The following is a 13,119-nucleotide window of genomic DNA, read 5'->3' on the forward strand; positions in this document are numbered from 1 at the left end:
CGTTTGATGCAAAAACATGATTTTTGGGGGGATCAACCCTCTCAAAATGAAATACAAGTGATCTCAGGAGTGACTATATAATTGGGCCGTTACATTTGTGGGAGGGGCCTATTTCTTTAGTGGGAGGGGCCTATTTCCTAAAATCAAAATGGCACGTATCACGAACGCAGGATCGGATCGACACCGAATTCCAATCACACGTCGTGCGGCCTCCGACGGTACTCCTCTCAGCGTTTCCCTCGCATCCCGGCGGCCGCGACCCGCGACTGGCGTCGGCGCAACCACACTTTGCAATTTCCCCAAATTGCAAATATTCTAGTTTTAATTAGTAGCTTATCATGAAATGAAAAAGTGGTCATGATTTTCACCATCTGGTGAATGTACATCTCACCAGCCTTGAAAAACAGTAGATCTCAAGGCCAAAAAGGCCTCATGCACACCCCTGTTGTAGAGTATACAGAAGGTCAAGTGGCCTTGGACAACCAGAAAGGACAGAACAACTAAATATTCAGCCATTGGTGTGCAGAGCCATTCTTGAGACTGTTGGGACCCTGAGCAGAAAATGCAATAGGGCCGTTCTGACCATCTTGAATGAGCCTTCAGGGCCACTTATAGACTCTGTGTTCCGCTTCATTCTGCCCTATAGCTTTGTTAGATTGGCTTGGAAGCAGATTTGAACTGGAAACACATATGAAGAAGTCAATCAAATAAATCTATGGGAGAATTAACCGGAACAGGAAAGGGGTGTGCCACCTTATAAGGGAAAGTGGGACTACAGTCATGACCATAACCAAAGATAACATTTTTGGCATCACCACTAGATGACGCAGCGGCAGCGCTGCCGCCATATTCAGAGCTCTCCACAAATGAGTCATTTTTGTCATATTTGATTTTCTCTGTGGACAAATTAGGATCCAGATTGATGTTCAGCTTTGTGATGTTTTTTTCTTCATGTAGCTGGTGCTGTATATTTATGATTATCTCACAAATGTGTATTGTTGTATAATACTCTTTGTAATTGTATACCATGAACTGTTTGTACATCAATGTTCTTTTTGTACATGCTGTACTTAAATACACTTGTCTGTTTTTTCTGGATATGTGTCAATAATGGGGAACTAACTGTACTCTGCCCTCCTACCGGGTTGGTTAGATTGTGGACACTCCTCTTGGAGTGTAGCTCAGCTGTGTCCCATTCCCTATAAAAGTAATGTGTGCACTCAGTGTTGTCAAACCCCTGAGGAACACTATCCTGTCGAAACGTTGGTTTCTATATTTTAAAATAAAATAGTATTGCATCGTGGCTACGAGCTGTGCATCCTCTTTCTTCTTTTAATTAGTTGTGTATCTATCGTGGTATCAGCACCTCCCTAATTTTGGGCTTGGCTCTCTCGTTTGACTGACAGCTCACAGACAACATGGAACGTTGTGTAAGTTACCTTATTTATTGCATAATAGTGTATAATAAGGGTAATAATAATAATAATAATAATAATAATAATAATAGGTCAACAATTTAACTATTTGTATTAATTGTCTGATGAAGTCCGTTGTGGCAAAGTAGATGTTACATCTTTTAAACACAAGGGGGCGATATTAGACAACGTAAGTAGTGTACATGTAATGTTAGCAGCAGATTTGTTGTCGAAGAATTCTCTCTGCCTTTCTTTATCTCTATCTTTCTTTATCTCTAGCTTTCTTTATCTCTATCTTTCTTTATCTTTTCTTTATATTTATCTCTGACAGGCCAGAAGGCAGACATTATCATTTTTAAAATACATATATAATGTTCAAAGCCCACCAGTCTGCACCAAACTAATTGCTTATAAATGTCAGGTTTTGTTGTAAATGTTGATGAACTAAAACAGTTTGTGATAAAAGGTGAGTGATTAGTCCTGCAGTTATCACTATTGATTCATTTCACAGTGTTTATATAAACTATTCACTGTTACAGCGTTCCATGCATCTGGGCAGACAGTCACTGGACTAGAATACTGTACTTTAGTTCTGACAGTGAAATTACTTTTAATTAAAATATGTATGATTTTCATGTTGCCATATTAGACTTTAATAGTTTAATACTGTTTAATAAAAGCATTAAGCTACATGAGGACACATGAGGTTAGTGGTTTTAGAACACTTAACCATGCCGCTGTTATAAAATCATTGTATTGTTCTATTTTTCAAACAGATCAGAATGAATAAATCAACATTTTGTTACAGGTGGTCCCTGGTTATTTTAATTAAGGAAGTATAAAATCAGGGACGGGTCAAGCATCTTCATATAACTCTATGGGTATCTTAGTAAACACCTCTTGACACTTAAAAAACAAGAAAGAATGACATAGATGTCATGCTGAACGGAGCGTTGGCAGTGGCTGGATGTTTTTGGGATGCAGGTTTGTGAGGGCAGGCTGGTATGGCAGATGGTGGATTGTTGGTATGTGTGATGTGTGTAATTTGTGGTATGTATTGTTGATTGATTGTTGCGGTTGTTATCGGTTGTTAGAACATTTTTGGGAATGTATGCAAATGTGAGCAAATGAGGGTAGTTAGTTGAGTGAGTAGGAAATGGAAACAAGCTAAATGTGTGGAAGCTAAAGTGCAAGTAAGTGAAACAAAAGAAGAGTTGATTTAGATGAGTTGTGCGTAGATGGTTTTTATTGAAATAGCAGAGCAGTTACATTGTACAGGTGTTGTTGACTCATGAAAGTAGCAGTACATTATTAGTTGCAAGATACATTTGTGTAAAAGCAATGGGAAGTGATTCTAGTATGAATAGTTGTGAGATGCACTGTACGCGTGAGAGCATAACGTATGGCATTGAATGCTCAAGCCAACAGTTAAAGTCAAGGATCAGTGGGTTTGGTTTTGTAACAGTGTGGCCTTGGATCTTGTGGGCAGTTGTTGCCCATGCAAGTCTAAGTGGGAAGTTGATTGCAGTGGCAGTTGACGTGCTGTTTTTGTGGAGGCTGAAGTCAAATGCAACTAATGCAATGGCAGTGGCATTCATTGTAGGATATTGCGTTTCGAAGTTCAGTGTTTGTCTTCTGTGTTTGCTGGAATATGGGTCATTAAATTGTACCATTACGTATTGCACTTCTTTGAGGGAATTGTATTGAAAGTCAATGACTTGTCCTAGGCTGCCATTACTGAGGTTGTCTTGTATATCAATGTTGGATGTTAGCATGACTTTGGCTCCGATTTTGAGTTGTAGGTAATATGGTAATGGTGTGTTTTTTATCATGCCTGCAGTGTCAACTGGTGGTGTAAAGTGTGTTCTTGTGGGGCTTGTGACTTTGGCCTTTAATTCAATGAGTGTGCCTGGAAGTTTTTGTAAGGCAGTGATATTGACTGTATTGACTATTTTGTTTGTTCCTGTTATCAGAAGTGCGTTTTCAGGTAAATGTGGGCTATTTCTATTTCAAAAGTGTCAGATCCATGTCAGTTGGTTGGCCTATGCGAATGCGATTGAGTAGGTCTGCATATTGTTTGTCTGCACCCTGTCTGCAAAACATATCAAAAATAAAATCGGGGCTTTATTGTGGCTTAAATAGATTCAAGTCGACACTTATTAATGTTTTGGTGCATTCTATAATTTAATAAAAAATTCTGATGCCTCCATAGTCTGTCTACTTCTCTGCAGTACAGAACTCCTATAACTTTCACCCGCAAAAATATATATATATATTCAAAACAATATTGCATACTGTATGATATCATAATTTAACATAATGTCACATTTTAATATGACAATGGGACAATAGATTGTGACATCCTAGGGAAGGTTTTCTCTGTTTAATTGTATCACTTGGGGAAGGTCATTGTGTTTTTTTATTTTCTTTTAACGACAGGCCGTTAAAAGAACGACCTGTCCTTAAGTATGTGTATGATGTATTTATTTTGGCCATCAGTTATTTGTGGGTCATTTCCTTATTTTGTGTATGAGTGTGGGTACGTTTAAAACCGTTCAATACTTGATCTATAGTTCTGGGATCGACTAGTGTGTTATTTTGGTGAGTCTGTGATCGATTGCTTTGGTCCTCAATCCTGAAGAGTGCGTCACAGTTGATCCTGCGCGTGCGCAAATGGTTGTTTTGATCATTTAACTCTCAGCGCCAGAGAAAGCATTGCATGTAGATAGTTGGTAAGATGAATGTGCATGACTAATGGTTTTTCTGTGGGATAAACACCTTTATTGTATTTGTGTATGTTGCTTATATATTTATGTATGTTTTCGTATGATTGGCGTTATTTTCTTTTCGTGTGTTTCTGTGTTTTATGCAGTTAAATAACCTTCAAATGTTACCCCACAACAACTCATGCTACAGTAGCTAGCAGCCATATCACAAGAGCTAATGTGTGTGCTAGTGTCGCAAGGCCTGGCTGATGGAAACCGGTACTGTGTGGTACTTAACCCGTGTATGTTAATGTGTGAGTGTTCATAAATAACCCAAAGTCAGTATCAATGTTGCATGTTTTGATGTGTCGTAGTCGCGTCAAGTGATTGCCACCATTTACTACATGAATACGTCCCTAGACAGACAAATAGATCTTGAGTTACTGTTGAGCTCTAGATATCTGTTAGCCCCATTAAGAACCTGTGAACATGATGCTGCTAAAATATTGTGCATTTATATTTAAGAATGTCAGATTGTATGTAATTGTTTTGTTGTGAAACTTTTATATAAAGTACACTGTGTTTGAGCAAAGACACACAGAGTGTAATTCATTCATTCACACGTTGTCCTTTTGCATAACATTTCACAGTAACCAAGAAGCTGTCTATGTGTTGTTTTGCTAAGAAATGTACTTTGAGATTAAGTGTTGTGTTTTAACCCATGTTGTTGTTAAGTAACAAAGGGGCTAACAAATTACAGGGGTGTACTTAAATTCATTATTATTGTACAATTCCCATGGTGGAGCTGTACCCTTCAACGTCAAGTCTGGCCCCTGTGATCTGCACTCCAGTCCACATAGGCCTACTGTCTCGTTTAACCACGACCTGCTACGCCTGAGATCTTCACTGTAGTTCAACTTTGAGCAGAAATTAAGCAATATTGACCATGATTTAATAAGAGTGCGTGGCTCAGCTTTGGGGGTACTATGCGTCTGTACGTTGATTTGAGTCATTTCCCATCGTCAGAATCAATTGCACAGCAGTGTCATTAGATGACATTGTCATATGTTTTGATCGATGTAAATGAGGCTATTCATAATAAATGACAGTTTTGATTGGCCACATTCCATATGCTAATGCTAATCTACCAAATAAATCTACGAAATCTTTGTAAAATAATATGTATATATGTCTGTAAAGGTTGAGTCTCCTGTTGGTGGTCTTGTATCAGTACCCCTGCTTCATCTCTCTGTCAGCTAAGGGGTCCTTGGCTGAAAAAATTGGGGCCTGTGCCCTGGTACATATCAAACGGGGGTCCTTAAAATTAAAGAGCCAGAACCACTGGCCTAGATAGTCATTTAGGCTAATGACCACATAGTAGACTATGTCTTCCTAGCTTACCAATCACAGCATTCAAGTAACACAAATCTACAGGTTGATAATGTTTTATTTGTTCTTACAAAATTGTGGCCACAAGTAGCCTATGTTATATCAAGTTATTGTTATGATGGTTATATGAACATTACAGGTCCACAAAAGGAACCCACGACAACAGGTGATTTAGCCTTATATATATATATTAGCACATTTTCGTCATGTAGGCAATAGAGGGAAGTTTATTTATTTATGGTCAACATGTACTTACTGGCAGTATGGACGATCGGTAGCTTAGCTACCTACTTAGCATAGTTTGGATCTACTATTGTGAAATATTGCATTTTTACGTTTAATACTTTATTTTGATGGCATAGTTTGGATCTGCTATGGTGAAATATAGCATTTCAGTAGCTTAGCTACGTACTTACCATAGTTTGGATCTGAATGAATACATTGGATAACATATCCAGTGAGAGAGTGTGTGACGCGTTGTGGGCTTGTAGATCTGCTATTTTCAAAAACTTTTGACAAAATGTGAAAAACGTGCAATGTTTTTGCAAACATTTTTAGACCATAAATGTTATGGTGGTCCCTGGCACTAACCTCGTGGTTGGACATACAGTCAGTGGAAAAATCATGCACATTTTTTACTTTAGTAAAAGTATCAATACTGCAATGTAGAAAATGTAAAATGACTATGTTATAAGTAAATGTCCGGCATTAAAAATGTGCTTGAGTAAAAGTACAAAAACATTGGTATCTAAATGTACTTAAAGTACCAAAACTAGAAAGTAGGCTACTCATTATGCAGAATATCCCATTGCACAAGTTGTCAAATGTGTGACATCTTTTGAAAATAGCAGATCTACAAGATCTGTGAGCTTGTAGATCGGCTATTTTAGAATGGACGAAATGTTTATATGGGTGAAGTGGTTAATGTAAGTTTTCTAATAATAATCGAAATCTACAAAGTAGTACTGAAGTTGTCAAATAAGGTAGGCCTACTGCCACATAACACTACAGGCCTTCCAGAGATGGGAAAAGTACTGACATTCTGTACTCGAGTAGAAGTACAATTACTTGTGTAAAAAACGACTTTGGTAAAAGTAGAAGTACTCATTCAAATAATTACTTGAGTAAAAGTAAAAAAGTACAGGCTCTGAAATTTACTTTGAGTAAAAGTAAAAGCATTCTTACCGGATATTTCTGTGCAAAGAAATGCAATTTGTACCCCAAGGTTATTAAACTTAAAAGATCCCCAGCAAACACACGTCTTAAAACTGGCCCAGGATTGGTTTCCAAACTGTGATGTGACGAATCATACAAGTAGTCGACCCAACTCTTGAAATCAATAAGTGGTTCTCAACCTGGAAAATATTTGTTTCTCCAAGTAGGCTACCACCATTATGACTGATGTAACTGATGTTACAGTAGCGTAGTCCTACCCCATCCTATTCAGCTATACTACAGGATACAGATAGGTGGGCACTAGGGACATCTGGGCACCTCGATGTAAAATTAGGTCCAAAATGTTAAAACATTTAATGTTTGAAAAATGGTCTAAAGTAAAGTATACATGATGTCAACATGCACGGTACATCATTATCAGACTTAATTTATCATTCAACTTCTAGTTTATGCGCCAAAATGACTAGATATACAGGTTTTGTAGGAATTTGTAGCAATTGTAGAAATATTAGACCTTAATTGTCGAATGTTTATGCATGTTCTAATCATATAGACTTTACTTTAGACCAGGGGTCTTCAACAGGGGGTCCGGGACCCCTAGGGGCTCCTCAGAGCTACTATAGGGGGTCCGGCAAATATTTGTGTGATAGAATGTTTTTTTTTTACATTAACCACTTGAACCCTATTGCATCCCTGTTCTCAGGGGAACATTAGCCGAAAATAGCCGATCTAGACGATTTTATTTTTAAAACATTAATTTACACAACACTGATGACAGCCTAAGCTATTCTCTGAAATCTATGAAAATGTTTAATCTGCAACACAATTTTATACAATATGTAGTAGGGGTCCCTGCTTCATCTCTCTCAGCTAAGGGGTCCATGCTTCATCTCTCTCTCAGCTAAGGGGTCCCTGCTTCATCTGTCTCAGCTAAGGGGTCCCTGCTTCATCTCTCTCTCAGCTAAGGGGTCCCTGCTTCATCTCTCTCTCTCAGCTAAGGGGTTCCTGCTTCATTTCTCTCTCAGCGAAGGGGTCCTTGGCCTGAAAAACTTTGAAGACCCCTGCTTTATAGACCATTTCCCCCCAATTATTTTTTTTACAGTTTGAACAAAATATTTTACATTGAGGTGCCCAGATGTGTGTAGTGCCCACCTATCCTGTTACTGTTACCATACAGACAGACAGACAGACAGACAGACAGACACAGCAAGAGATGGCATTAACAACTGTACTGTACTTAATTCAAACACAAAAGTGAGCCCACTAGACAAGCATACTTCGACGAAAACGCGCGCGCGCGCACGCGCGCACACACACACACACACACACACACACACCAGGCTGACATTATGCCGCTCGCTCGCACGTTATGTGCTTGATTTGTCGTTCGGCACTTGTGTTTGGTTGTTGTAGATGAACTCACCTAATGATATGCTGCCGAGGTTGAAAGAGTTTGACAAACTTCTAGCCTTGTTACAACTATGACCGTCTTGATCCAAGGCTACCGCACTTCCACAGTACAACAATGTTTAAGTCAGAGGAGCATGGTTTGGCCAAAACCTGCGATTAATCCACGTGTTGTTGTTTATATTCGTCTCACCCGGTACGCACGCGCGAGCGCGCGCGCACACACACACACACACACACACACACACACACACACACACACACACACACACACACACACACACACACACACACACACACACACACACACACACACACACACACGCCATGAGGGAGGTGGCATGTTGTGGAACCTCATCCAGACCAGGAGATAGATTCCATAGCCCGAAGGGACAGTCATGTGTTTGATTGGTTGTTGTTGGTTGTCAGGGCAATATCACAACCAATCGGTGGACGGACATTTAATGATGACGGCGTTTGAGACCCTTTTTTAGCAAACCCGCCCCCTTTTTCCAACTGACCAACCAGACTTACCCAACCCCGCCCCTTTTTCACCGACGCCCCGCCTCTCTTTAAATAGCTTCAGACTCCCCGTTTTGCCCATTTGGCCCAAAGCTGTCAGTATGAACGGAGCTATCACTCCGTTCAAAAAAACGGCTTGTATTTGCTTGTTTCAACAACACCCCCGGTCATTAATAGAGGCCCAGGTTTTTACTAGGTCACTATTAGAGGATTTACGGTAAACTACTGTCTTATTGTTAAACCAGAGATTCATTTATTTCACATTATTAGAATTTCCATCATTTCAATAAATGACCTGTTCTCCTCTCTTTCAATGTAAATGTAATGTAAGAGAGATGTTTTTATGTCATAAACAGTAGGTCAGTTATAGTGTAATGATTTACCTCCAGTGATGCAGAGATGATACACAACTAACAGCAGAAGGAGATGTGATGAATGTCTCTGAGAGTAGATCACATGTGAGATCACCATGTTCACAACTAGAAACAATAAGAAATAAATAAATAAATAAATAAATAAGCTTAGTCACATGTATATCAACAAGATGATCATGGAGAATACTGAATTCTGATTGGCCAGAAGAAGATAATTGCACAGCTTGGATGTAGTGACCTCATCACTGAGATAAATGAATAATGCATTATGGAAATGTTACTGTATCTAATTAACTATCATTAAAAACAACATTACCTTATGTTATGGTGGAACATAATGTGTGTGTATACACATACACACACACACACACACACACACACACACACACACACACCCCCCCACACACACACACACACACAATTCTCCACTGCTGTGGAGAATTGTGACCATTGTAACTGCAGCTACAGCTTATTCGTTTTGGAATTATTTTGTTTTTGCCAATAATTATTTTATTTTGACAAGCTGTCCGGAAGCTGTATTGTGACAGCTTCCGGCCGCTCCCTTATATGGTCTCTACCGGGTTGAAGGCTCACACACAGCTCAGAGTGTTGGTGACGCTCACCGTGAGAGCAATGTTTGTATGCAGCGTGGTCGCTGAACCAAGGTTTGTTTTATTTTACATGTCAACGCTTATGTTCAATGTCAATGAGTTGTATGTCGTGTTTTGTTATGAGTTTAATTGATTGTTTGTTTATTTTCAGTTTGTTTTCAGTTGTTTGTTGTTTTGGGTTTCCTGAGGGCTCATTCCCTTCCTTGTTTATTTTCAGTTTGTTTTCAGTTGTTTGTTGTTTTGGGTTTCCTGAGGGCTCATTCCCTTCCTTGATATCATGCAGTCAATGAGGTAATTTAATTTCTTAAGTGCATTTTTCTTTCCTGTGTTTTATGTGCGTTACATGTTTTATGTCATCCTTATCGTTGGTTATTTTTTGTGTTTTTTTTAAACAGTTTGACGTTGGTACATTAAGCTGAGAAAGAAGCTTAAATAAAACCCATCAGTAGCAAACCACATCTGCCTCGTCGTTCATGAAGGGAGTGACAGTCAAACTCATCGCATACCACCGACCCACGGCAGTCCAAGCCCTTCCGTGGGGGTCTACAAGACAGCAGCCCAGCCGACCGGGACCAAGCGGGCCGTTTCCTCTGCCCTTATTCGCCGTTTCGCGGAGCTGCTCGGTGGCCTTTAAAGACTTCAAGTTGCCCAGACAAACGCACGCTTTTTTTGCTGTTAAACCCCCAACAGCAGCAGGTTAGTGCACTACACAAAGACAGTGTTAAAGGTGCATAAATACATTGAAAAGACAATTGAAAAGAAGAGGAAAAAGCGCATTCTTATGCAAATGCATTTAATGAATGAAGGACATTGTTATCTTTTTTGGTGATACAGTTTTTGATTATTTTAAGTGTTGCATTCACTGTGTGGTTATTAAATGCAACATAACGTATCAAAGGAACTGTTGACTGGGTTTAAATGGTTAAAAGTGTTGGCTATTTAAAATGTCTGAGCAAGGTGGGAAAACAAAGGCAGCTAAAACGCCTGAACCACTTAAAGAGCCTGTACAACCAGAGCCTGCACAGGCTGAAGAACCATCACAAGTAACAGTAAAAAGCAAAGTGTTTAAGGATACTGGTACAGTCATTGATAAAGAGGCTTTGCAACCTCGAAGAGGAGAGAGGACACGCACACTAACTGAATTGCAAGGACTCTCTTATAATTTTGAATGTGTTTATCAGCATTGGAAGCTTCAGGCTAAAACAACAAGGAAAGGTGTAATTAACAAAGCTCCACATAGTAGTTTGGAAGGCTACATTGCTGCAGTGGAACGAGATCTGGTAGAGTTAAATGCTATTTATGATGAGTATCGAAAAATCCAGATGCCAACCAGTAACCTGCGTCGCAGGCTGGATAAATGCATAGAAGTTACAAAAAATGTAGTTAACAATGCTCAATCCCATATTCAAGGAAATGGGGAAGACTTTAAATGGCCTGACGTAAGCTCAGTCTTTGATACGTTCACAAGCTCCAGTGCCTCAACTCGTACAGAGCACACGCAGTATACCAGTGGTTCCAAAAAGGCTCCTTCACAAGGTGTGAAAGTACTTTCAGTTCTTTCAGTTGGAGGGAAAGAGGCGGTAGCTGAGTTAACAGCCACCAAAGAGGTCTTAAAAATCATGGCAGAACAGGAGCACCAACAGCAAAGGTTAAAATATATGGAAGCAGAAGATGTCGCTAGGAAGCAGGTTGTGGAGGAAATTAAGAAGGAATTGGAGCGATTGGAGGAGCTTAAACAACAAAATGCCTCACAGGCACACCTGCAAGTTCATGAACAAAGACATTCTTCACCAACCATTTTACAACACCATCCACCATTCCTAAAGTCTGACACTCAAAATGTACCTGAAGACAAGACTGCTCTTATCAGATGTTTGGCAGAAGCTATTACTGCTAACCGGTTACCCATCCCAGAGCCTACCATCTTTTGTGGTGATCCACTCAAGTTCAACATGTGGAAAACATCCTTCCAAACCTTAATTGAAAGGAAAAATATTCCTACAATTGAAAAAATATTCTTCCTTCAGAGATATGTTGGAGGAACAGTCAAGGAGGCCTTAGAGGGTTATTTTCTGAGTGACACAGAAGATTCATATTATGAAGCATGGAATCTACTCAATGATCGATATGGTGACTCATTCATTATTGCCAAAGCATTTCGAGACAAGTTACATGCCTGGCCAAAAATTGCCCCAAGAGACAGTGTAGAGTTAAGGAGGTTTGTTGATTTCTTACGTGGTTGTGAAGCTGCAATTGTTCACAACGTGCATTTGAAGGTCCTTGATGATGCTATGGAGAAATAATCAAGCACTCGCAACAAGGTTACCCGACTGGGTTATGAACAAATGGAACAGAGCAGCCACAACTTATCAGTTACAATATGGACAATTCCCTAATTTCAGCTATTTTGTTACATTCTTGAATTTGGAAGCTAGCATTGCATGCAACCCCATAACATCATACAGTGCATTGCGTCAATGTGATCCAGATAATAAGCCCAAACCCCAAAACCCAACTGCAAGAACATTTACAACCACTACAAGTGAGAATCAGATGGTCACATGTCATTTTTGTAAGCGAACAGGACACTGTTTATCTAATTGTTTGCAAATTTGTTGAAAGGTCATTTGATGACGGGGTGAAATTCATACAATGTGAGAGGCTGTGTTTTGGATGTCTAAATACAGGTCATCAGTCCAAGGGATGCAGTGAAAGGATGGTCTGTGACACATGCTCAAGACGTCACCCTACCTGCCTACACAAAGACTTCTCACCTCAACAACAATTCAAAGCACCAAGTTACAACAAGGAAAAAAGGTCACAGTCAACACAAACCGACACCAAGGAAGTTATATCTAACAGAATTGTGCAAGATGACAATACCCAGACGTCGGCTATAGTACCGGTTTATGTTTCAAGTTCAGAGGATGCAGCCAAAGAAGTACTTGTCTACGCTCTGTTAGATTCACAGAGTGACTCTACCTTTATTCTTGACGAAGTGGCAGACGTTCTGAAAGCACCTTCAGAACCAGTAAAACTTAAGCTGTCCACCATGTCTTCACAAGGAACAACTATCGCCTGTAAAAAGCTCACAGATCTGCAAGTAAGAGGTTTATTTTCATCAAAGAAAATCACAATACCAATAGTTTACAGTTGTGAATTCATACCAGCCAACCGGGAACATATTCCAACGCCAGAGACCGCCAAGGCATGGCCACATTTAAAACATCTTTCGGAACAAATTGCACCAAAAATTGACTGTAAAGTTGGTCTTTTAATTGGTTATAACTGCCTACAAGCGCTGATGCCTAAAGGAGTTGTATGTGGCGAAGAGAACCAACCATTTGCTCAGAAAACTGATTTGGGTTGGAGCATAATGGGTAATGGTGGGAGCCCATGCAAGTGCAAGGAAAGGAGCATGGAAGGGAAGCAACAAGAGGCCCAAGAAGAGGGCAACAAAGTGTGTGCTTTTTCTTTCAAGCTCAACAAGCAGGCTAAAGCGACAGAGGCAAAGAAGCAG

Source organism: Gymnoscopelus braueri, assembly GCF_963280865.1.
Source record: "Gymnoscopelus braueri genome assembly, chromosome: 12".
NCBI classification, from domain to species: domain Eukaryota; kingdom Metazoa; phylum Chordata; class Actinopteri; order Myctophiformes; family Myctophidae; genus Gymnoscopelus; species Gymnoscopelus braueri.